The sequence below is a fragment of the Numida meleagris genome, chromosome 2 (genome assembly GCF_002078875.1).
Source record: "Numida meleagris isolate 19003 breed g44 Domestic line chromosome 2, NumMel1.0, whole genome shotgun sequence".
Lineage (NCBI taxonomy): Eukaryota > Metazoa > Chordata > Aves > Galliformes > Numididae > Numida > Numida meleagris.
Genome location: NC_034410.1, coordinates 114,878,902 through 114,904,882, shown reverse-complemented (window position 1 = coordinate 114,904,882; position 25,981 = coordinate 114,878,902). Strand labels below are relative to the sequence as shown.

Here is a 25,981-nt window from a genome sequence, read left to right as displayed (position 1 = left end):
TTGGGTCTAGTTTCTTTCAGTCACTTTTTGTATTGCACATTGTTAACTTTTGCTGAAGCATGAAGGCTGGAAAATGAGAATCGGCATTCTTCCCTTAATATTACATTATGGAGAACAGCATGATATCATGATACCAGTAGGGCTCAAGGCTCTGGTACATGATTTTGGCAATTTTACTCCATTAATTTAAGAAGTTAGCTCTTCCAGCTGTTCCATAGTCCAATCTCTAGCCAAGGTTACAGGCCCTCTAGCAGAGAAAGCAGAGTGGGAGGTCTGTTCCAATAGCAGAGCTTCCCAGTGCTTCTTGTTTATAGCCTAACATATTAACTACTCTTTAAATATGGCTACTTTGATTTACACCAACATGCAGAGCTATGCATTGGAGCGGTTGAGGAGTTGCCATGGAGCACATTCAGCTTTATTTGCAATGGGACCTCTAATCACCAGGAGATTAATGGGGCAACAGCTGGGAGGGGTGTTTTTGAAATTTCCCCTGGGCATCAGAGATGATGGATCAGTGGAAAATGAGGATCCGTGTCAAGGCTCCAAGCTGCAAATGAGGAATTTAAGATTGAGTTTCAGAGCCTAATGAGCAAACAGTAGGCCTAAACTAGCTAGCGAGAAGGAAACCTCTGCCTTCTCATACCTTGGGTGCCTAATGCTGAGGAACAGACAACTCATTCTCTTGAGGAGGTCCTAGGAGATGCTCAGTTATTATCTAGCCAAAGTTCCTTGGTTGAAATGCATGGCTGCAGAAACAAGACATTCTCCAGATGAGGGAGGTCATGCACGTCTGTTCAAGGGCAGTACCTTAACTACACAGCTACAAAGATGAGTACAAGATGATGAATGAGTGAACAAGGGTGAACTAAAATGGAATCAAACCATATTTTCTGGCAACTCAGTTCAGTGAAGTAGTCAAAAACAGCAAGAGAGTAACCAGGTTTTAAGAAGTAAGGGTTTCAGAGTTCAGGTTACTTTGAGCATTAATAATGCTCAACCTTACACAAGTATCAGAAACAAGTTTTCCCTTTTACCCCAGACCTTCCAAAACCCATGAAAGTTCCTTTCCCCTTATTCTGTCACACTGTGAAACTCTGGCAAACATAGCTCAGATCTGGACTGACCATCAGGAAATATGTATTCCACTGTACGCATTCAAGAACTAACTGAAGGGTGCAGGTGGTCACCTCACATGCATAATGCATGAGTCAGCAGTTGATTTTACAAGTCAAATAACCTTCTCACTAAAAAAGCAATTCAAATATTTTGCTCCAAAACTATGACAGGAGAAATTAAAATTATATTTCCTAAAATACTATCAAAGGTTGGTAGAAGTGACGTGTTCCTAGATGAATGCTTGGCATTGAGCAAAGTCAGTCCTCAGTGCCATTCATGAAGTTCTTAAGCTCAGACAGCAGGGAGCTTTCTAAGAGGGTACATACGAGCAAACTAGGGTAGAAATCACAGGCTGACTGGGAAATGAAATTACCTGGAATAATCACTGAACTAGGGTTGCTTTGCGTTTTGTAGGCTTCGAGTTCACAAATTACAGCTACTTAATTCTTCATCCTGCAACAAATAGTATTTAAAAACAGCTTTACAAGGACAATACATGCATCAATATGATAAGTATATTGAACTAAAAATGGATTCTATTTAATTAGCAGTTCTAAAGTTACAGAGGCATATAGGAACCGCCACTACTGAGAATTGACAATGAAGTTGTGGGAGTAACTTCAAGATGATGAGAAAATACTGCTCTCTGGCAGCACTGGCAATGCTGTTAAGAACTCAGAGGGAACAATACTACCGATGAGAAGAGATGCAAAATTCTAAAGGTTTTTTTCAGGGCTCCAGATCATGGTCTGTAGTCATTTGAAACTGATTTATTTCAGGAATCACAAGGTTCAGTTAAAGTTTTCTCAAACTTTTGTGAAGGACAGCAACAACACACAACTGAAAATAAAGCCTAAACTCAAAAATCTTTCATGGTTTTAGCTTACACGTATTAAAGAGTAATTTTCAGCACTATGTTGGTTGGGCTACACAGAACCCCACTGAATTGGAAATAGATTTCTTTTGAAAGAGACCTTCTTAAGGGTGTTCCCTGCAGCAGACCTAGACTAGCCAATAACAGGAAGAGGATCATACCATATGAATATATGTTGGAGAAATATTTGTCCTGCAGCTCCCTATGACTGGAAGAACTATTTAAATGTCAGTTAGGAACAACTGCATATAGAGTGACAAATTACTAACTGGAATGCAGCGTTACTTTCACATACAGCTTTTCGTAAATAGCCAGTCTACTCAGAGCCACTGAGAATCCAACCTTAAAACAAAAATCAAGAACAGAACTTAATTCAAAGCAAAATAATGAAAAAGACAGTCTGAATGCACCAAGTGTTTAAGCAAAACAAGCAATCATCTTTAAAGGAAAGGTATAAAAACTGTTATGGTGTTAGAGGATGACACCAAACTGGGGGAAGCAGTGGATCTCACTGAGAGGGCTATCATCTGGAACTGGGAAGGAAGGAGCAATGGGCCAGCAGGAACATGATGGAAAGTTGAATACGGTTGTTGGAGCCTAGCTGAGTGTGCCTTTTCTCAGCAGGAACTTGACAGAGGGATAAGGAATGGACTTGAGCATCTCTGTTCAGATTATTTATGGGAGAACTTAAGGCTAGTCTTGTGATTGCATTCTGCGAGGGAAGAAGTGGTTTGATTAAATTGAGAACCAAAGCAAAATAAAATTTGAGGTTAAAGAATGACTTTCTCTCCCTGCACTACAAGTCAGCTCTTACCACTGTCTCTACATGTTCTGGTGTCAAGCACAATTTGCTGTGGCATAACAAATGGAGCCATCCCAAACTGAAATAATTTGCAACGGGTACTACTGGCACTGAGGGCAAGAGAGAGATTTAGACCTCACTCTTTTCCTCTCAGGAGTCTGACAACTGAAGAATACGACAACCTTTCCATTAAAGGCAGCAGTGCCCTGAGGACATGGATCCTGCTCTCTCTGAAACTCTTTCAAAGGCAGACTGCCAAGGGATTTTGAAGCAAGCAGGACAGGCAAATGGCACCCTTAGTAGTTGAAAACAATCTGTCTCACCCCATGTATGTTACAGCAGGCACAAAAGATGCCCTGATACAGATGGAAAATGTGGCAACATTTCTAGGTTTTTGCAGAAGCAATGAAATCAATGTTCATATACAGTACAAATGTAAGGATTCTTTACATCTGTTCTTAATACTAATAAGGAAAATGCTTGCGAGGAACACATTAACCAAACTGAGCTTTGCTGCTGAGATTTGTTCAATGCTAGCAACAGAACTGGCAAAGTCATCACTAGAGCTAGAGACATGAGAGATGAAGGCTTGATACTTCATCATCATTGCCACGAGCTATTCATTTCAGTTTAACAACTTTGATTCAGGAAAACTGAACGTCCATAGCAGAAAATGTAAACCTCAACTATGGAAAGTCTTTCTCCTTAAGCTAGAAAGGCTGCAGCCAAAATATTTCCCACTTAACCTTCACCAAGGAAAAGGTCTAAAAAAGCCAATCTGTTTAAGCAGGGCACAGAAAAGAGCAACATTTTCTATCTAAAATATTAAGCTCATGTTCTTTCAGCTTTAATTCATTAAATTCATTAAAACTATTCCACATCAATCCACATTTTCATTTAAAACAGTTTCCTGACAGCACTGAACATAAGGACTTAAAGTAGGAGAAAAAAAAAATAAAAGCATAAATGGAAAACAGTGTATGTACTGTATACAAAATGAGTACGAATATGAAGGATGCATGAGAAACAGTAGAAGAGAAGTAATACCTCCAGCCTTTGCAAATCACATAACGTGTGTGCCCAAGGCAATCTTCCATCCCACGTACTGTAAACTGAACAGTTCCCAGGGTGTATATGGCTTTAGCTATAGTAGAAGACTTCTATTTTACATGAGGCTTCTAAGGAAGAAAGAACTTTCTTCAAGCATTACAAAAAAGTAGGACTGAAATCAAGGTATTTCGCTGTAGCTCCAAATTACTGAGAAAACAGACTAGTTCCTCTCTGACAACATGAGCTCCCCATGTCCATTACAGCAGCTAAAAGGTAGGTATTGCACAGTAAGATATGGCACATGGTAAATGCCTTAGAAGCATTTGATTGTGCAACACTTGCACTCAGGATGTCTTCTGAAAGAAGAGATAAGTATACCTCCAAGCAGAATGAAATGTGGATGAGTCAATAGCTCCAGTGTGCAAGAAGCACTGACAAACCACTGAGAGGAGAGAATGGGTTTTCCTTCCATCTTCTACTTGACAAATCTGGCTAGTATTTCCTAGAGAGACCTACCAGCCGTGATTAAAATTCCAACTTTGTCTATTTTAGAAGTTGCCTACCCATGCAGATTCATTGGTGATGCTTGCATCACCTACAGATAGGCTCAGAATGGCAATTTATTGCCCACTTGAAATTTCATCCTCCACTATAGAATAACACAGTTCCTATTAAGTGTAGATGCCAATGATTCATGATAAAGCAGGGCAAAATCTTCTTCCAACAATGAGTGGCCCACGCAGAGCTTTGAAGATAAGGGCAGAGACAAGGGATCCTCATTTCATGCCAGATGAAATGCCTTGCTCAGCAAGGTGTCTGGAAGACTTTGAGATGAGGCATAATTGGAGATGTGCACTGCCCTGTGTTATGCTCTCATTCAAACTAACCACAACAACTTTTCTAAAGATGAGTTGTTTGACAGCAAAGTATGACTTCAAAAACACCCGGACCCATAAATACCCAGACACATTACTGAGATCAATTCCAAACTGAAAAGCCCAGCACATTCTTCTGTTGCAGGCTAGGGAAGTGGCAGTTCTGGCAGCGGTAGGTGGCTGAATACTGAAAAACCCCAGTGAATAGCTCACAGCTACTAGATTCAACACTGGATGTTCAGTTAAGACTTTGGTGTAAAGCAGTATTAGTGCAATAAATGTAGAACATGTTATTCACTATCTGAACTGTCTCTGACTAAAGGACAAATATTCCTGTGGCAAATTAAAGGGCTGATCTGCACTGTACTTTGCACCAGAGACCTTGAAGTGTGTGCATGCACTTCCACTAGTAATCAACAGGAGAGGAGAGAAGTAGACAGTTCTCAGCAGAAGCATTACTCATCCTGGAGCTGCTGGTGCAGAGTATGTCGAAAACAACTTTACCAGGGCACAAGGGAGAAACAGCACAAAGTCAGCAGTGTGGTGCACTCCTGTGTACGATCACAGAATCAGGCACTGCACGCAGGGATGTGTTCAGGCTCCTCAGCACGTGATTACCTTCAACAACTCCGTAGGTTTCTGATACTAATCAAAGCATGCATGATCTTCTCACACTGCTCATGCTGTACAGCTGCCAGAATGGTGGTGAATTCTCCAGGCTTGAATATGAGCCCCTAACATCGTCAAAATGGACAATTTCATGATACAGTTGCACAACATCCAAGACAGCATGGACCTCAGTTCTAGCTAACCACGTTCTTCTTTTACCTAGCTTTTCTAGTCCATCCTGCAACACTAAAAAGGATTCACAGGATTTAACAGACATCTTTTTATATGAAAAGTACCCACAGTATCCAAGACCAAAATGAGTCCCTGTAACACGGACCTGTTTGTTGAGAAATGGTTATACTGCCTCCACAAATTGCTGAGGTGCAAGAAGCCTTGAATGTGAGGAGAAGAAAAATTTGCAGAGCAAGTTAGTGGTGGAGAAAATAGGTTTTGAACTGCATAAGATGCAGAAGACACAAAAAAGGGATGTTGCTGTTTCAGCATCTCTGTGATGGCACATCTTTCTATGTTGAATTATTTGTTATTCTTCTAAGGAGCATGGTGATCCCTGACTATACATCCTTCATCCTCTCTTCATTTTACCATTCCCCACTTCAGAGAGTTCACGCTTTAGACGAATTCTCCATACCAACATCAAGAAACTAACTCAGCAACCCTTTGCTCTTAGGAATTGAGTTTGCAGAGCAGCAGAGCATGAGAAGCCTTGCTCTGTGAGCCTATATGCCAGCAACAGACTGAAGTTTACAGTGAGATAAGAAATGCTGACCTTCTACAGATACAGAGATAAAAGAAACTACCGGAATGCCTGGCAGATAAACATGGGTTAGCTTCAGAACGTTTTTATTGGTCTAACTATGGTAACGGTCTCCCTAAATCCTACACAACTGCAGCCAAACAGATAGTGTTACAGTCTCAGTTCATAAATTGGCTCTAGATGTAAAATAGATTACAACAATCCAAGGTAAATTCACATGTTTTATTAGGGATACATTCACAAATTCAGATGTTACAGCTATTTTATTCACTAAAATAGTGAGGAATGACACCAGGGGAATTTTTGCTAAAAATGAATAAGAAGCTTGGCTTCATGCATACTTTCTTATTGCTAGCAAGTTTCCAAAAGTCAAATACTACTCTAAAATCTGCTATCATTAGTATTTCTGCAGTCCTTGGAAAAAGCAATAGTTAAAAAAAGGTATCCTGTGCTGATTACTTACAGCATGTTCTGTTTATTATTGCACTACTGTTTTCTAATTTGCGACTGGCATGCCCTAAAGCAGCCAAATCAGTGGTGGTAACCCTCAAAACAGTAAACATAGCTACATCCAGAAACACGGATACAGGGCCTTTTAAGATTTTCATTGTCTTTCTCCCATTCTTTGTCCAACATCAGACGAAGTTATAAGACCTGTAAGACCATCTGCTATTCCTCATGATACCTTTAGTGCTTGCAGGCCCCAGCAACATCTCTAATCCCCCTAAACTTCATCCATCCCACAGTCTTCAGTCATTCCTTCAAGTAACAATAGTGGGTGATTTTTTAAACATTTTTGTGTAACTTAAATGATTTACAAAGAAAAAACTATGTATTTTTCATGTCAGCATAGCCCAGTACAGAAGCTGATGACACCCTGCATGAGTTCTGAGTTCCATTTCTATGCCCAGTAGAATCATAGAACCATTTGAGTTGGAAGGAACCTTTAAAGGCCATCTAGCCCAACGCCCCTACAATGAACAGGGACACCTACAGCTACATCAGGTCGCTCAGAGCCCTGCCCGGACCTTAAAGGTCTCCAGGGATGGGACATCCACCACATCTCCGGACATCCTGTTCCAGTGCCTCATCACTCTTATTGTAAAAAAACTTCTTCCTTATATCCAGTCTAAATCTCCCCTCTTAGTTTGAAATCACTTCCCTTGTCCTATCACAACAGATTCTGCTAAAGGAGTAGTCAACAGCATTTATCTAAAATGAGTGTCCTAGACTCTTCAAGTGATTCACAGCTCCTGCTGTTCAAATGAGAGACCTGCTTCATGCTTTCTTCTGTAGAGAGTGTAGGAGACACCCTGAAGACATACTGTAGGAATTATATCATGGTTGTTCAAACACAGACAATGTTTATCCATATCACCACTCATCTGTGGATCAACCAAGTAACTCAAGGTGATATCAAGTCCCATCAACTTAAGCTCCTTAGTAATCCTGGTAAAAATAAGTGGGTGAGCTCCGTTTCCTACACATGCAACGGAAAGAGGTAGGTGCCTTTGAAGGTTTCTAAAAGGAAATCCTCTCAGACTAACTGAATTGCCCGAAGGCCTTCAGAAGGACTCTCCTCACTGATTAGAGGGAGTGCCTGCCTTTAGGTGGCTGCTTTATAAGTATTTAACATTCAGAAGCGCCTCAAATGCCCTGGCCATGCAGACTGGACCCCATCCTCAGCGTCTCACTTATCCTTTTAAAGCAGTAGCTAGGCAAGTGCTTGCATTTATTTACCCTTTTCTCCCCCCATACTTCCTATTAGTTTCTCTCTGAAGATTATTTGTCTATTTAAAATGTCAAAATGAGCAAGCAGGGTCTTTCCATCTTCTGAGTCACTCTGGAGCAATTTCCTTCATAATAAATGGTTATACTTTCATTAAAAGCACGCACATCAAGCCTTCTGCTCAACACCATGCTGGCACATGTCTGTTGTCACGCATTCTCCCACAGTCAGATGCAGTGTCCCAGTACGCAGAGTGAGAGTCACCAGGTGTGGTCTCACAACCCTCAAGTGGTGGCAATGTTTCTGTCCTTCACCCCAAGCCACCAGCTTCTGCTTGGATGCTGAGCTGTCTGTCTGCTTGCTGAGCTGAATCAGCTCACCAAACCGGCAGCAAAAGCAGCTCCCCAATGACTCAGTGAGCTCATGGGGTGTTGAGTCAGGCGCCAGACCTGGCACAAGGGAGGAGAAGGGAACGCACACCTGCAGGCAGAGGATGGGAGGATTGAGGATGGCTTTCTCTGGGGCAGAAAGGGTAGTCAGGGAGCCTCGCCCTCTGCTGCAATAAAACCTCTGTACCAAACGGGAATTATCAGACAAATGATCAGAAGTTCCAAGGGGAAGTTGATTACAGCAAACCTCAGGTAATTTTTTTTAATCACCATGAGTAATATACACAAACCCACTTTGCTCACATAGCAAGATTCAGGATTCCCGTTAGTTTCTTCCACTCTTCTGGAGCTGCATGCATGTCAGCTTCCTCAGCAACTACAGGGATTAAATTCAAAAATCAGAAAGGAGAGATGTGAACTTCTCACGTAAGATCTTGACCCTAACACTTGACGCTTTACAAAGGAGGCTAAATATCACGAGGCTACTGATAAAAGTCAGGGGACTTGGCAGTTCTGCAGACATTTATGGGCTTGGTAACACATTTTTCTCTTTGTAAGTGAAAACAGACAAAACAGTGCACATGCTAGAATAATGAACATCTTGGCACATTGCAATTACAATACTGGAACAGACCACTGTTCTGTTTTTATGGATGCTTTTCAGAAAAACAATCCCTCTTTTCAGCTCCCTGTTACATTTATCCTCCAGAACTCTTGTGCCAAAGGTTTCCCCATTTTCTCTGTGGGCTTTCCAAACAGACTTCACCTCCCAGGAAGCACCACAAAAATACAGCTGCTGTGGAACAGCATCTCTCCTTGCTAGGATGCAGTAGAGTCACATCATAGAGAGATGGCAACATGGAATGCCATAATTACTCTCAGACAACATCAGGAGAGATTTTTATTTTTTAAACAAAACATGAAATGATTGACTTTCAGAGTTTTGCTTTCATTTAGAAACTCCATGAATTATTCTGTGGAAAATCTAGCACTGCTCTACTAAACAGCACAGAACCACATCTAGCAGTCTTCCATAATAAGCAATGGTATTATCCCACTGGTCTGTGATAAATGTGGTAGATAAAAAAACCAACAGTTCAAAGTTTTACCTGTACTACCTTCTCTGTAGGGAACAATAACAATTACAAGATGAAATTCTCAGTTAATTTTTTGCTATAAAATAATTCAAAGCAAAATGTTAAGAAAGTGATGAAGAACTCCTGGTTAAAGAGGTCATCTATTACTGAAATGTTTCACTGGAACCAAACCACCAGTGACGGCTAAGGCCAGGAAGCCTGAGAGCTCCAACACTGATAGAGCACTCACAGCAAGAAAGACTTCACCAAAGCTTTTAAACAGGTTCTGAAAGGGAAAATTAAAGTTCTGGTAAACAACTGATACTAAAACGGCTGTGTGCACTGCACAAACCAGACAGTGAATCAACTACTACTTTTCTCAGAAAATAAAGGTCTTATGACGCCAAAAATTAAAAAGGAATTCATCTTACCAGGGAAAGATCTTAGAGAGGCTCTCAAAAAGATTATACTGACATACCTAAAATACATTAAAATGATTCCGCTATAGGATAAAAGCTGTCTGGTTTGGCAATTCATACGTTACTGTGCTGCACTCTGAGGTAACGCTGGTGGAGGCATTAGGAGTCCTTCCATTTTAGGGTGTCCTACAAGCATCCAACAGCATCAGCTGTGCACTGCTTGGCAAGAACAGAGTGACTCTGATCGTATGGAAACAGTGAAGGCAGGGAACATCTAGATCAGAATTTGCGTTGCTGCAAAAAAAGTGAAAGATGAAAAAAAAAAGGCAGTGGAGAAGCAAGTATTAGGTTGCTGTCCAGCTGCGAAGGCAGAGAATGATGGTTTAGGACTTGTTTAAGGAAGAAACAAGCTGACGTGCTGCCACTGTGGGGGCACAGCAAAAGGGGATGGTGTCACCTCCCATCTCCTGCTGCGTTCCATACTTGTAGCTGCGGAGATCCACAGGTAACTGCAGTGCGGGGACAGCGTGACTCAATGGGATACTCACCGTGTACATCCAGCCCTGACACCCAACTCCGTAGCCCTGTGTTAGAGGCGTTGAGAAAATACAACACATGAGAAGCGGCTGCGGGGTGACATGCGCGTCACGTAGCTCTGTGTGAGCTGCGCCATTCAGCGCCTTTAATCTCACATCCTCAAAATCTCCTCAGATAGTAGTTAAAATTTAAACAGGCGTTCCGAAAACACACTCGTGATCCCATTATCAGTATTGTGGATGGGATTACAATGAGGGTGGCAATGGTGGAAAATTTTTAAGAGCGATCTCGTATCACCAGCAGGAGTGGCCACTAATTGGATTCTGTCTGTGTCACCGCAGAGCTGTCACGGGACCCCCTTCTCTGTTGAAGGCTGCGGCTCTCAGGGCACTCAGAAAGGCGCTTTCCCAATTGTTATCACATCAGTCTGCCTTCCCACTCAAACACAAATCCCCAAAGCCCTTTCTAAAGTGGAGGAAATCATGGAGGCCAGTACTCTCATCACGCCCAGACCAGTGTCTGGCCTTCCTGGATGAGAGCGAGACTGCGGTTACACAGCGCTCAAACTGTGTGAACAAACACATAGCACCGAATGCAGCATGTAGGTTAAACAAAGACAGATAACAAACTGCAAACCGGCAAATAGTCTGCAACAAAGTGACCTCGGCAGAACACAATTGGCAAGTCTTTCAAAATAATTTTTTCCATAGCTATCTAACTTCCACCGAGTGGGGCTTCTCTAATGTCTTCCACATTTGGAAACGCTGTCCCTCACATCACAACATTTTTAATAAACTGTTTTTATCAGTTCCCGATGAGCGCTGTTACTATGATTTTCACACCGCTCCTTGCCATCTCTGGGACACTTCAGGCTCCCTACATGCATTTTTCCCTAATGACCTCTCATCTAGCCTACTTTCTGAAGATGTATTTACACACCATTTGGAAATCTACCGATTTTTTTTTTTTTTTAAGATTATATGACACCAATCATAATCATTTTTTCCCCTGAAATTGAGATAAATTCAATGACAAGCCAAAAAGCCATGCCAAGCAGGAGAAACTGAAGTTGTGTAATACGACGGAACAAGCTCACCCACCTTGATTATAACGTGCTAAGAAGAGGAAGCCCCTGACAAGCAATAAACTGACACATAATTAGGACAATTCAGGGCAGAACTGGAAAACTCAGACTGGAAAACGTGTTCTCGGGCTCTGTCTCACTGGTTGGAGCAGTGGGGGGAAAAAAAGGTGTCACTTTGAAAACATCTCTGTAAAGACAACCAGTATCAATCTGGTCTCCAGCGCCCACAGCACGGGGCTGGAGCTCAATGACCTTTAAGGCCCCCCTCAACCTCAGCCATTCTATGATGCTGCGATTCCACTATGTGGGAGCGGAGAGGAAACCTGGGGGAAAAACTAACCCACCACGTTTTGTGTGGTGCAGATTCCCTCCCATCACAAACACGGTTGATAGTACAGACATGCCTGGTATGTTCAGCATTCCCTATCAAACAGAGATGAATTAGCCGCAACAAGAACATCTTACAGCTTTCATACAGCAGTTTATGGATCTTTTTGTTCCCCTGGAATTTCTAACCTTGAGCGTATCACAGATCTCCCAAAGTCACATCAGTCTCAGATCTCTCCCTCAGATTACTTTTATCTCACCGTGAGGAACATCTCTGAGAGTTCTGAACACTTTTACAGCTGCTGGGATGCTAATGGGAACTTCATGTGTGTACCCAGCACAAGTGCTCTCGGGGAAAAAAAAAGCCAATGTCAAAGGCAGGTATGTAGAAGTCACCATAAATATGTCTTTGAATGTTTACCATCTGGAACAGTAGATTACATTTTGACAAGAAGCTGGACTGCCCTGTGGGCATTGTCTTTTAAACAGCCCCATCATTATAAAGGAAGGAAAAACATGATTTGCTGTTCCTAGTTCTCGGTAGGATTTTCTGGCAGCGCTAGAGAAACTTAGTTGGGCTTTTTTTTTTCCTATTGAAACAGTTACAAGATGGGCATATGCAGTTAGAGACGCAGTTTGTGGAAAAATGCGTTTTCTTATAGATGATGTGATCTATGACCTGACAGTGCCCACAGAGAGGGCTGTGACAGCACAGGCTGAACATCTCACAGCACTGCAGTGCTGCACCTTATCCTGCTTGGATGGCTGAAGCTCTGCGTGCTGCAGCTGGCTTATGGGCTTCTCACAGACAGGCTGGGAAGAGGGAAAACAAGAAATTCAATGCACATGGCATAAAAGGCTTTAATGCAGTCACAGCGAGGGGGGCCTGGTTAGTTGGTTTTGCTTTTTTTTAGGAAGCTTGTAATGTTTCCATCACTTTTTCCAGTGATAAAGAGTGGATTGAGAGAAAAATCAAAATGATCAAGTTGTTTTTTTTTTTTTTTTCTCACATAAGCATTGATCTAGTCATGTAGCCTCATTAAAGACTTAACTTATTGTTTCGAATTGCCGTCGGTCCCTTCTGTGGCTACTCTCTTACTGAAGAGTGTATCTCAATACACAGGCTAAGACCGATCTGTAAAGCGGCCAAACACAAAAAGTTGGTTTGAGACAAAACTCTGTATGCAACTGAAAACACAGTTTTATGGGCATTGTTACACAGCTGAATGCCAAAATCCCAAAGCAGCAGATCCCCTTGCTCAGCCTACTACACAGATCTCATTTCAGCACACATTATATAAAGCATTATTGATAGAAAATCTCACCTGTAAGCGGTGAGGAGAGTGTGAGATTTCCTTCACAAGTAGGAGGCCAGTTACTCATAGGCACACAGGTATGTGCGAGTCAGTGTGAAGAGCTGTTACAGTGCGAAGAAACAAATCAGTTTGTTGCTCTGCGCAGGAAGACACAGACACAGCGAATGATTTATCTTAAAAGGCAAATAACCCATCCTCTAGTAATTCAGAGTAAAACAACGAGAGCATCCTAACACTCTGATGAGTTGACACAGTCCAGGGATAGCATTTCTGACTTCTCGGCTCAGTTGCTGGGCTTCCCCTGTGCAGACATCAGTGAACTTAGCAGTTAATTTCAATGAAAATGATAGCAGAGTACTTCCATAACTAAATTCTCATTGCGTTTCTCCCCCTCTCCCTTCTCAAACATCATTTTTTTTCCCCTACATTTAATTAACACTTCAGATCGCTTGTTCAGAATCTATACAGCGAGGCTTTAATGATCCATTCTAGGGATGCTACTTAGTTTGCAGTGACTTGTAAAACTTTCACAGACAGATCTGCAAATGAATTACATCCATCTGCCCTGCTGCAGCATTACCCCGTGCACTGCCTTCCCCTTACTTCCCTGATTTTCTCCCGACTTTAAGCTCATATGTAAACCAAACTGATCAGCAGAAGCCCCTGCCAGCTCTCTATAAAGGAGCCTTCAAACTTTACAGACATCTCAAACGCACTTTCCAAACACTCTCTGCCTCGCAGCTGAGCCGCAGGCGGGCTGCTACCCTGCTCGAACATCTGCATCAAACCGAACAAACCCTCGGTTGCGATCCACCGCCCCCCACCGCCCGATCTTGCAGCACCGAGGGTCCGCACATGTGTGCGGGAGGGGCAGAGCTCCGGGAGAGCTTTCCCAACGCGCACCTTCCGCAGCGGGACCCGGGCGTGAGCTCTGCGGGCAGCGAGCATCGGGCTGCGCTCGCTGCTATCTGTCAGCCGCACAACAGCAGCACTGAGAAGGCAGCACAACTGGCTTTGACAAGTGTGCCGTGCTAGCATTCCTCCGAGGGAAGGAGAAAGGAAAAGAGAGAGGGGAAAAAAAAAAAAAAAAAAAAAGAAAAAGAAAAAGCAGGAGGTGCGTTTTACTTTACCTGAATAAAGTGTGGGGGGTTTATTTTCCCCTCTGAGCTGCTGGAGAGGATTCCTCCCTCTTCTCCCCCAGAGCTAGGTGGTTCTTCTTTTGCTCGCAGCTCCCACTTGGGGAAGACCACACAGCTCCAGCCAGGCTGCCTCTCTGCCCTAATCCCCACTCGAGTGTGATGACACACACTAACCCCAACCATCTGTTGAAACACGTCCTCAAGCACTCAGCACAGTGGTGTGTCAAGGCGGGCTGCCCAATCCGATCGCTGGGGCTGGGTGGCTCTTAAGGAGCTGGAGGCAGAGACAAGGGCTGAAACTATAGGGCTGAGAACTCTTTAGCGAAGTAACCTGAGATTTGGAGAAAGGGCTGCTATTGAAGAAAGGAGCAGAAGGGGGAGGTACTAGCGGGAAGGTGGAGGAGCGGATTAGCCCGGTGGCCGCTCGTGTTCCTGCTCGCGACTCCCGGTATTCCCAAGGGACCGCCGGGACCTCCTCGCAGTGGGATGCACAAGGGCAACACTGCAATCTCTCTTTTTTCTTTTTCTTTTTACGGCGGGTCTATTGAGGGCAATCTCCTCCGAGCTAAAAGAGATAAAAGACGCGGTCCGAGATCCTGATAAACTGCTGCTGCGGGCGGCGTTCGCACCGCAATGTCACATCTGCATCTCCAAATCCCCACTCCGTGCCGCGCCGCGATCCCTTCAGCCTTGCCGGGGGACAGGCTGAAGGAAAACCGGGGGGCGAGGAGAAGGGGGGATCCAAAGGGCAAATATTTATCCTCCTGCACGGAGACCTGCAGATCCTTACCACAAACCCACGCTTCCCCCAGTGCAAATAAAGGCGCTTCCAGGCGCGCCCAGCGGCACACTCGGGGCTGCTGCTGTGACAGCTCCGGCCGCCGCGCCGCGCCCCGCTCCGTTCCGCCGCGTCCGGAGCCCTCTCCGTAGCCGCCTTCCCCCCCACCCCCCCAACCCCAATTCCAAACTGGGGCTGGGGGCTCCTCGGCAGTCTGGGCCGTACCTCACTTTCCCTCGGTTACAAAGCGAGTATTATCGCACCTTCCTCCCCTCAGGAGGACAGCGCCAGGAAAAATACACCAATTCGCAGAAGATGTCCAGGAAGGATAGATAAGCGACGCAGAAAAGCTGCTAAGTGCCAAAGAAACAGTTCTTTCCTTTCCCCTCCCTGTAACAGGAGAGCGCGGAAGAGAGACTTAAATCTCAAGGGTTTTTGCCTCATTACCAAGTGCCTGACTTGACACTTGCATTAAATCTACATTTCACATTATGACAGATGTTGTGTTTTCTTTGAACTGAAAGGGAGGAACGTCGTTTTGGCATTGGAAGTTACTTCAAAAGTGTTAACATCCAGCTTGAAGGTTTGCAATCGTGAAAAGACACACTCCCATCCAGCTATATGAAAGCCATATGAGAGCCCTGAAACATTGATTTGGCTTACTTGGTCCTTAATATGTTACACAAGGCTATTTCTGAACTGCTGGTGATCGCTTCATAAAAAGTGAGATTAAAGAGCCGTGGTTTGTGCCCAGTGAGCAGTTATCAGAGCCGAGCAGCAGAAGAAAGAAGGAGAAGAAGAAACTGTAGACAAGATTGCATTTGCTCAAATTCTTCCCAAAAGTGATTATGTGGTGTCTGATTCAGCCTATTAAACTGAAACTGCTTTCACAGATGTTGGATGTTCGCTCAAACACTACTCCCTAATCTTCTAATTCCAAATAAATAAGCAACCAAACAATATATTTAACAGTAGCATGCGGTGAGGTAGGGACACAGCTACTGTCCCTGGGGTATTACAGGATTCTTAACACTGCCAATGACGTCTTCAGGACGTTGTTTTTTTTTTTTTTTTTTTTTTTTTTTTTTTTTAATTCTAGCAGATTGCATTCTGTAAATAGGCTGGATAGCCTCACACATTTGGAAAGCTCTGGAGACATTACTAAACTAGTTTGCATTCTCTTTAACTGTACTTCATACTACTATTGCATTAGTAACTCTGCATTAAAAATGCATGGGCAGTTAGATGCGGAATATCAAAAAGCCAAAACAAATTGTGCTGCATCATCCCGTGTACTGAATCACTGCCCAACGTGCTGCTCAGCTCCAGGCTTCTGTCTGATCTTGGTGAGACAGGAAGCAAACTGAACAGGGTGAAACTCTGCTTCTAGCCAACACGAAAGACAGCTATGTGCAGTACAATTGCATTGTGTGTATTTCTACACAATTTTGTGTACCACATCTGTGTAGAAATACACAGCAATGAGATACTCAACACTTACATGATGTACCAGCCCCGCTCTGTTTTTCCTTCCTTTTTTTTATGCCAAAGTAAATCAGGCGTGCCTCTGCTGATGCCTGTCAAGTCACAATAGTGTAAAATTGACGTGGTTAAAGGGAGCCTTAATTGTGTGTTTTGTACACAGAGACACATGCGTGCACACACTTATCTTCAAAGGCTCTTCAACAACTCTAACTACAAACTTTCATCTCCAAAACCAAAGTTTGCAATAGTCCTCAAACACTGGGCACGATCATGTTCTCACATAAAAGCTACCGCTGATGTTGCGGGATCATTTAACTGCTACACTATGACTGCAGCCAGATTTAGTTTGCTGTGGCAGCTTAAAACAGACTTTTCTGCTACTTCTCTCTCCAGACTGCCATCTGCAAAGAGTTTAGAATCTAAAAGCTGAAAAGAAAGTTGCCCTGGAAGGGCTGTACCTGAACTACTGTTAAAATACTGCACCGTAGAGACACGTTCTCAAGGTGACTCTTGGACCTCTGAACTCCTCCCGGGGTCAGGCTGACTCCTCACAGATAAGACTTGAAACAAACTGAATAATGTAATCCCGCACGTAACTCTGGACCATCCCAAGGTGCAAGACTAATTCTAGCTAATTGTGACATTGAGCAATCGTCACTTCTGTTTCATTACCACAGTTAACATGTCCCTTACTTGCTGGCTCCAAAGAGTTTCCTTGGGAGCCAGCAGACACTGTTAAGCCAGGGCACAGTGATTCTCTCTTGTACTGTACAACTTCACCCCACCACCTTTCCTCCAGCACAGATGGCTTTGGCAGCTTGGTTCTGTGTCTGTGCAGACACACGCACACATTCACATGTGCATTTCTCCTCAGAACCTAAGGTAACTCTTAACTGACAATTCCAGCTCTCAAAAGTAAAATTAAAGGGAATCTTTTCACGGTTCTTGCAGTACCCACAGTCCACCTCTGCTGCCAATATGAATAAAATTGCTTTTTGATTTCCTTGAATCAGCATAAGCCCACGTGGGACTCAATTTTTGAAGTGTTTATATAGGAACAGGGAAGGTCTGTAAATGCATAGACAAGCCCACAGGCAAATTCTAGATACACAGAGGTTCACACTGATAATATATCGGTGAGATAATTGGATAATATATTGGTGAAATATAATAAAAATATACTGACAAAAAACATTAAGAGGGAACTACCTCTCAAAAGATCCAGGCAAATGGCAGATTCAAAGAAACACAAAAGGATACTTATCTCCGCACAGAGCACAGCTAAATCTTGGAACTTTTTGTTGCAGGATGTAGTCCTGTGTTCCAGTATTAAAGTGATTGAGCAAGTTCATGAAAAAAAATCTACTCACAGCAATTAAGTATGAACACAGAACTTCTCGTATATGGAATCCCTGAACTGCTTGGAGAGGATTCTGGCCAAGTATCATTCTGTGCTTGTCCTGTTCTCCCAAGCATCTACTGCTTTCCACTGGTGGAAATTGCCAAGCCTCATATGCCCATGATTTAGTGTGGTACAGATGTTCATGCTTTCTTATAAGAATTTAGCCATTGGAAGTTTTGGGTCTCATCACAGGGTAGTATAAGAGAGACGAATTCCTTTGAAAAACTTCTGCCAAGATTTTTAAAGGTTGGCTCATAAATCCATATTCAGGAACTAAAGTAAAAATGGTCTGATCAGAATTATTGAGTATACAACAGCTGCTACTAGAGTTAGCAGTTAATTTTACTTCTCTCCATATGCAGGCATTCTGAAGCCAGAAGTGGGTTCATGCAAAATTTGGGTGCTAAATCCAAAAGTTCATTCTGTACAAAAGGCTATTCAGCTGTTTCCTAACCTGGAGCCACCTAAATTCCACAGACACATGGCCTTTTAAATGCATTCCCCAAGCACCTCCATGCATTCCCCATGCTGAAAGCCACTGCCAAAGACCAAGGAAGATTCAAGTGTCTGGCATTCCTTTGCTTAACAGAGTCTAACGAAGCAATCCAGGAGACTCACTCTGCACCAACCAAAATAGAAGTGTGGCTGCTAGTTCATGCGTTTGAGAACAATTTCTATATATTCTGGGTTAAAATAATTTGAAATGTGGGCATATACATGTTCTCTCTCCTTATCAGTCCACACATATGCTAGGTACAAAAAAGACTGCATTAGAAATACCATAAGGGTGTAATTCCAGAGTCACAATTAATTGCCCATAGACAGCTGTTACGGGAAAGAAGAGTCTAGTCGGCTTCAGTTTTTGAAGAAAACTCTCCTCCAACTTTCCTGCAACAGAATGGTATGGTATGGAAGTTACATTTAAACACAACTATCTCAAGCCTACAATGCTAGCTACCAGTAAGGGGGACAGTTTTTAAAAGAAAGAGTGTGTAGGTAAGATGGACAAAAGTTTCAGTTCATTGTAAGGCCTTACAATTCATCATATTGCTGTCATTACTTTGCTTGCCCACAGAAGATTGATGGCTCCAATGATTGTCAGTCTGAAATTTGTGTTACTTCATTTACAACCCCCCCCCCCCCACCAATACTCATCTTCCTCAGTTATTGTTTCTCCTAAGGTAACTCCATTATTAGTAGTTACATAGAAGTAATTTAGTAACAAACAATAATGAAAAAATGATATACTTCTTAACCTATCAGGAGAGCCAGTTATACTTGTCTTAATTTTTTTATATATATGCCAAAATAAAAACAAGAAGAAGGAAAAATGAGTAACCAAAAAAAACCCCACAACCCAAAAACAAATGAAAACCCCACATATTTGTCATGTCATACTTCGGGAAAAGAAAACAAAACCAGCAATATTTTTCCAAGCTAGAGCCTAATATGACAATTTAATGCACTGAGAAACCGTTGTTCTTCTCTTCTCAGCTGCCAATTGGCCAAGAGTTATAACTCCAGCACAGTAAACAAGTGATCAGTGAGTCTGGGAAGGGCTCAGCACACCAGACACTTGGAAAATAGAGGCAAATAAAGCAGGAAAATCAACAGACATAAGCCAGTCAGCTCAAGGTAGGTGATCCCATGCTCAGTAGTGGTGAAAGTGCTAAGGGGAGAGTATATAGAGTCCATAAGGCTTTAAAGTGTGAGAACCCAGCAAGCAATGTACTCTCAGAACTTGTGCTGACTTCATGTTTTTGGACGGAGCTCAATTTCATTACTGAAAAAATGTGAGGTAAACCATCCAATACTTAACAAAAGTTGAAAAAAAGCCAACAATTTAGAAGCCAGAACGTCTCATAGCTTTTTGCGTTACTTATTAGCAAACTGATAACCAATGGTTATCTCCAGGGCCTTCCCTCCTACTCTTTGCCCTTATTCTCCTAAGACTTCCAACTTGATAAAACTGCAGTGACAAAGAATGAAGAAGTTGGATGACTCCAAGGTTAAACTCACCATACTCTATAAAATTATGTATGGAAGAATCAATATTACCATTTCCCCCTATGAGTAGGCTTCTAATATTGCACATAATCAAAGTACCATTTGCCTAAAAAAACAACTATGTTCATGATGGTGTTCTGGACAGAGTGTGGGAATACATGTAATTTAACATACAGATTCATTTTCTCCTAGCAAGTCAAGTAAGCAACAGACCCTATAGCCCTTTTTTTTTTTATTATAACAAAAAAGCATCAAGCAACTTCCATAATACTTTGGGAAAATGTTTCATTTAATCCCTTTCTGTTCTCATCTCAAACATTAACATTGATAACGTTTAAGAGCAAAAAAACAAGACACATTGTAAGACAACTCATACCTCTCTGTATAGCCATTTTTTTAATAGCAGCAAGGCCTGCTCAGTCCTTCTATCCTCAGTGAAGAGAAAACAGGCAGGTGTGCTTAGGTTGCTTATATATAATTATTGTCAGCACTGCACCTGCTAATACAATTAACCTCAAGGAAATTGGCATCTAAGCAGTTACAAATGGATAGGCAAACTAATACATCTGTGATAGCTGGCAGGCTTACTGAAGGTTCTCCCGTCCTTAAATCTTGAAGTAGTCAGAGCACCCTAGGTGAGCATGTACAAAAATCATAATATAGCCCTGACCAAAAGAGTGTTGAAATGGTATTTGTCACATAGGATAGTGTATTTACAGGAGCTTAGTTTCCCTGGTGTTGTCATGGATGCTACCGGTACCTTCTCCTACATGAAGGGAAGAGCTTAAATGCCAACATTCAGCCCTAAAAAAGGATATGTATGCAAGTATAGATAATATCAACATGTAGAACTAAGCATGTAAAATGAATCGTATAAATTCATAAGATTATTTATATTGTTTTATATCACAATTTTTATTGTTGAGCCTTAATTAAGGATATTATAGATTGAAAATATGAACATCATAACACAGTATATATAGAACCACGAACTTTAGGTAACAATTCAAATGCAGTCAGTTACTTAAGGAGGGAAAAAAAATGTTCATGTGTTTATCCCACCAACCTAAGCCACTTGTCATTTCCTGTCTGTGTGATAAAAGCCTAGAATACTCTATCTCTAAAGCCTCTGGTCCATGTCTTACATCAGTTAAAAAACTTCATTGCAGAGAAAACTGAAAAAGTGAAGACAGAGTGAAACTGAAATGTGATACTGAGAAAGGCCAAGGGGAAGCTGTTAATGTGGGGTGCAGAGTTGCTGGAAGACATCATGATTACATCGCAGGTCAGAGCAATCCTTCTAGATCTGTAAAAAGTCCTAACAACAGGTGTTGGTTCCAATGCTGACATGGGGGTTCAATGATAAAGAGGAGATGTCATTTCTTTCCAAGCCTGGCTAGTTTTAGGCAGGTATGAGTGATGCCATCTGAGGGACTTACTGAGAAGCAGCTTGTTCAGCTGTCTAAAACTGTGTTTGCTGTCTACAACTGTGGTTGTTGCAAGGTTGAAAAAAGGGTGGGCAAAATTCAGTGTTGTAGAAGTAGCAGAAAGATGTGGGGTATGGAAATGGAAAAAATGCATGGTGCTTTAGAGAACAAGAGAATATTAGTCCAATTTCAGGAAAGCAAAAGAGATTGAGGACACTCAAGATGTAAGTTGGGCAACTCTTGTTGGAGAAGGAGTTGGAGGTTCTTTTCAAGGCAAGGCAAGGTTCTATGGGAATAGTTGTAGGAAGGGGGTCCTTGCAGAGTCCAATGCATTTGGGAGAGGTTTTGATTAAAAATAGAGTTTGAAAAAAAGGCATTATCTGGCACTGTCTGCTGGCTGTAGCATTTCTGAGGGCCCTTCTGACAGCCTTCCCTCTCTGCACTTGCTCTTCAATTCTTGTAGTGCAGGAAAATCTTGTTTCCCATCCTTATGGCATCCCCTGTTCTCCCTCTGTACCCATGGCTCTCAGTCCCTTGGCACTTCCCAAACTGTTACCAATAAAGGAAAAGGGACTCAGGAGACAGGAAAGGGGCAGGATGAAAATGTGCAAAATGGAGGTCTGGCTGGAAGAGAGTCTGTTTCTCCCAATGACACCATGATCCTGAGTAGTTTTTCAACCACTATTTTCTCTTCAGCTCTCTGTTAAAGCAAAACCTACTGCAGTAGCAAGGGGAAATTCCCAACAGACAGTCCCATCTGCTGTCCTTAAGCTGACACTTACCAAAACCTCTTCTTATGGCAAATATAATTATTATTTACTTTCAGTGGTAACTTAGGGCACTGAATCCTTTCCAAGCTTGTGTCAGTGGAGGAGAATTTTTAAAGGACTGGAGCAGGAAGTTGTAATATTTGCCTGTTTTATTTTGTGTTTATTTAAATTCCACATTTGGTAGAACGGAGGGAAAATATTTTTCCTCTGCCTTTATTCTGGTACTGATCAGTGGTAAGATGGAACCCCGTCAGTCAGACCAGTATAAAAGGCAGAGCCATTCTTACTTCTGCACAGTCCTGGGGAATTTGGAACATTTCTTATGGTTGGCTCGTTCTCCTTCCAAGGCTGTACACAGTTCTAAAAAGAGGACAGAAATGCCATTTTGCAACCAGTTTTGAAATTTGTTTTCATTCCTCACTTTATTAAATCCAATGCTTTTCTAATATTTTCTTCAGGGTGAATATTGTCAGAGTGTTACTTTTACAATGAAAAATCAGAATTCACAAAAGATTTGAGGTAAACGCAGTGGTCTGACATGTAGTCAAATACCCGGCTTCACAGAAGCAGCTAGCAGATGCACCTCAACTGCAGATGCAGCCTCAGAGTGCAGGTTCACATTCAGCATAAACCACACTGCCATCAGAAATGGCAATCTACTCTTCTCCTTTGCTCTGCTCCATCAGGTTCTTGTTCCTGTGTCATGGTTTTATGATTTTCGGTTATTGGTACTCCACATCATAATATCATGTAGTGAATGTACCTGGTTCTCAGAAGAGAAGGACTACTACATTCCCCACGGTACTTTGCTCCTCTGTTACCATTTTTCCAGCCGGAGGGAAAAGATAAAAGCTTGCAGATCACGAGACCTCATCCCATTTTCCACCCGTCTCTCTTCCTGGCAGCACCTCGCTCTCCAGCTGGCTTATCGTCAGTAGTAGAGTAAGGCCTACCTTGATTTTGGGACATTCTCTCTCTCTGTATTGGATTTATCAGCTTAAATTGTAATTATATTGTATTATAGTGTGTTGTTTTGCATTCTGATATCTTATTTAGTAAATTAGTTTGTTTCTCCTCAGATTGTTGCTGCTGTTCTTTGCTCTCAGGGCCACCTCCTTACCCTTTTCCCCTTTTCCCTTTTCCCGGGGCGTGGGCCCGTGGGTCCCCCATCCCCTTTGTCACGGAACCGGGCCGAACGCCCGAAAACCATTGACATCCTGCTGACTGCTCTGCATAAATATTAGCAGATCTTATTTTCTTCTTCTTTCAACCATTAAAAAAAAATTGAGGTATCATCGGCTATGGAAATAGCTGGAAAGCTATGGAAAGCAGGTGCTGACACAAGAAATGGTACAGTAATGTACAGCCAAGGGAGAGAAGGACGAAAGTACTTCTTTCAGAGACAGCTTCATCTTAAATGGGCTTAAGTTGATCTTAAAATTTTGGAACTTACACATGCTTTAGGCATGTTGGGCTGGGGAAGCTTAATAGCTACCATCTGCTGAAGGATGGCACTAGAGAGAAAAAGTACTCCAGTGATGAGCAATTCTCCTACTAGAGATGAGACCTGTCACTGAGATGCTGAATTACCTCAAGAGGCAATCAACAAGACAGGCACTGTTACTGGACACTAGCCCAGGTGTCAAACAGTCTCATCAACAATAAGAAGTTTTCAGTGGAGTGGAGTTCTTTTCCTGTAGTAATAGACTGAGGTTAGTGTCTCTGCCATATTTCTTCAAGAGACATGAGGGGCTGATCTTTCTTGTCAGGAATAGCCTGGCCCAGGAACACCACAAATAGCCTTGGCTTCTCCTGGAGATGTGCTCTGCCAGCGAGTGCCCTCTGAAAACTTCTTTGCAGCGCATGAAGGACAATATGGTATCTTCCAGATGCATTAATACAAAGGTTTTTAAACCTACTCAAAGTGTTTTTAAACCTGGCTACACTCACTACTCGATATCGTGAGTTTGCTCTATATGCGGTAACAACGGTCTACATGACCTTTTTGAGATGATAAAAAAATTATATGTTATTCAAATTGGAATGTTTGTACACACACACACACACACAGGGGTCTGTCTTTTTCTGCCTTTAAGATTTTCCCTTTTAGTTGAGAGTCTCTGAGCAAACAAAGCATGTCTGACTTGTCATTGTTTCAAAAGCAGGTGAATACCTCAACTAAGCTTTGTGCTGTTCCTTTGGTTGGACCAAACAGCCTGACCACTCCACTGAGATGAACCAAACTTATCTTTCTACAAAATACCATTTCACACAAACAAATCCACAGCTAGATTCTAAGAGAGCAGTACCAGAAACATGCTTTGTAGTATGATAACTGATTAATAGCTGTCACAGAACTAATAACAAAGATATGCCAGCAAACCACACATTAAAGCAAAGAGTTAGTCTTGATCCCTGCTTGTTTCATGCTTTAAAGTAAAAACCCCAGAAGTGAAAGTAACCGTTTTTTAGAAACAATTTAAGCTAAAGAACTGATCTGTTCTCCTGTGATCTCTCTTTAAAGAAAATCCAGAGGTTTCATCACTGAGTTACAGTAATTGTTGACGTATCATTGTTCATTTTAGCAATAAACTTTTCCACTTGTAGTTAGTCACTTATTAAAATAAAAACTGGTGATTTTTAATGGAGACAGCATAGTTTCCAGCAGATTTTTTCCCATTCGAGTTTTATTCCCGAAATTAGCACAACCGAAGGCAGCTTGTGTTAACTCTTTCTTATGCTAAACAGCCCTTGTTAGTTTAACAGAACAAAAGCTGTGATTGTAAGTGCAAATATGTGTGAGAATCTAGAGTCAAAGCACATTGGTGGCTTTTTTCTGAATGACTTGCTTTGGTGCAAGTTTCCAAATAAAGATTTAATTGCGCCCACTTGCATCAATTACAATATCAAAGCGCAGAAGTTATAAAAACAGAAGGTGCATGCACAATGGCTATTTCACAGTCTGTTTTGAAAACAGATTAAACACAGTTATAATGATCATTTCTTCAAAAGAATTTAGAGATTATCAGAAACAGAGCAGACTGTGGATTTTAATTGAAAACTCAGCCTGAAATCATTCTGTCCCTCCACCCTGGCCTGGTCTCCTTCATGGCTTTCGACAGAATAGCTAATGAGTGGTTTTAACAGAGGGAGATTTCTAACCAAGAGACACATTCAGTTGCAATACCCAGCTCCTAATTTTGCAGTGCCTGTGGTAGCTTTTGCTGATCTCATTTACTGAACTTGTGCTTCGAAGCAGCAACGCTTAGCACCTGTACCTATAACTTTGCTATTCATTCTAAGGACACAGGCGCTGTACACAGGACGCTCATGTTTGACAATAACTATCTGTAAAATTCCAAAGAGAAATCCGACTCCCATTTATATGGAAGCCCTCTGTGACACTAAAATTTAAATCTTTCTCTGAAGAAGATTTAATAAAAAAAATTAAAAAACCAACAAGAACAGAGAACCTTTTAATATTTTGAATATTAACAGTCACAAAGACCCTTTTTTAAACCACACAAGTTACCTCAAAAGTTTGCTTATGCCTATTGTACGATATAGTACAGGTTAAAAAGAGGTGTTATCAGTGATACTTTTGGGAAACGGGGGCCTAAATTTAAACCTCACAAATTAAATATGTTTGATTAATACAGCTCAAGAGTTATTAGATGAAGATATGAATATATATAAGTTCCACAATACACTGGTTTGTATAAAGTCAAGCAACTGGGAATTGAAGTAATGAAGACAGAGAAAATGCCTTCATGAATGTAAAATATAGATAAGATTATTTCATCTTTTTTACAGAAAGACTACACTTGCTGAAGTTCTTTATTTCTACAAAAGGATGGCTTTACAGAAAAGGGCCATCCATAAGAGGTTTTTTTTTTTGGAAGACAGTTTTATTGGAGTTTGAATCTGATCATTTCAGTGGCAACCCTGCCAACAGGAAGGAGTTGGAACTAGATGAACAATCCTTAGAGTTC

At 41.9% G+C, this 25,981-nt stretch overlaps 1 protein-coding gene across 10 annotated transcripts in view; it reads right to left on the bottom strand.

Annotated features, from left to right (window-relative positions):
* Positions 1-25,981, bottom strand: part of SULF1 (sulfatase 1) — a 156,229-nt gene that overhangs the window by 116,556 nt on the left and 13,692 nt on the right. The window contains exons 1-3 of one of the 10 annotated variants that reach the window (XM_021386511.1): positions 14,112-14,484; positions 12,991-13,082; positions 1,493-1,572 (exon numbers count right to left, since the gene is read on the bottom strand). The exons of 1 other annotated variant lie outside the window; for it this stretch is intronic. The gene's annotated coding sequence lies outside the window, so the exon portion shown is untranslated. Of the gene's footprint in view, positions 1-1,492; positions 1,573-12,990; positions 13,119-14,111; positions 14,485-25,981 lie in introns of those variants that run through there. 8 more of the 10 variants (XM_021386510.1, XM_021386499.1, XM_021386506.1 and 5 more) reach the window with 8 other exon arrangements.